We start from the raw sequence: 599 nt of genomic DNA, 5'->3' as shown, positions 1-599 counted from the left end.
AGGCGCTAATAATATCTGCAGAGTTTTTACACAGTTTTTGTTTTGTATATATTTTTATTCATAATAAAATTTCTTTTTGGACAAAAATCCCATCCCATAAATAACAAGTGAATGCCTTTATCGTACATATTTTTAACGGCATTGCCCCGCGCTTCGAACAACTGATTTCGAAAATATATAAGAAATAGAAGCAGGAAGATACCGTTAATTCCCTCTTGTCTATTCCGCTGCTGAGTAAGAATAAGGCTGCTCTTTCCCTCCCGCTTCTATCGTGTAGTAACCCCCACAGCTCTCCATTACCTTAATGTCCCAAAATCCATGCGTCTTCGATGTAATCTGCCATTTTCCGTGTGGTCTGACGTGTAAAGAAGAGCCTTGACCCAACAGGTAACATATCCATGCTCCCCAGAGATGCTGCCTGACCCGCTGAGGTACTCCAGCACTTTGACCCCCTGAGTTACTCCACCTTTTGTGTTAACCAGCATCTGCAGTTCCTTATGTCGACAGAACGCGATGTTTCTGTTTAGAAAGTGCTCTGGAAATTGACAAGAAGACCCACTCCCCAAAGTTTCACACCACTTTCTCCCAGAAAAAAAAAG

The sequence above is a fragment of the Rhinoraja longicauda genome, chromosome 5, assembly GCF_053455715.1.
Source record: "Rhinoraja longicauda isolate Sanriku21f chromosome 5, sRhiLon1.1, whole genome shotgun sequence".
Classification (NCBI taxonomy): Eukaryota; Metazoa; Chordata; class Chondrichthyes; order Rajiformes; family Arhynchobatidae; genus Rhinoraja; species Rhinoraja longicauda.
The sequence above is the reverse complement of the archived record's forward strand: the minus strand, read 5'-3'. Positions refer to the sequence as shown.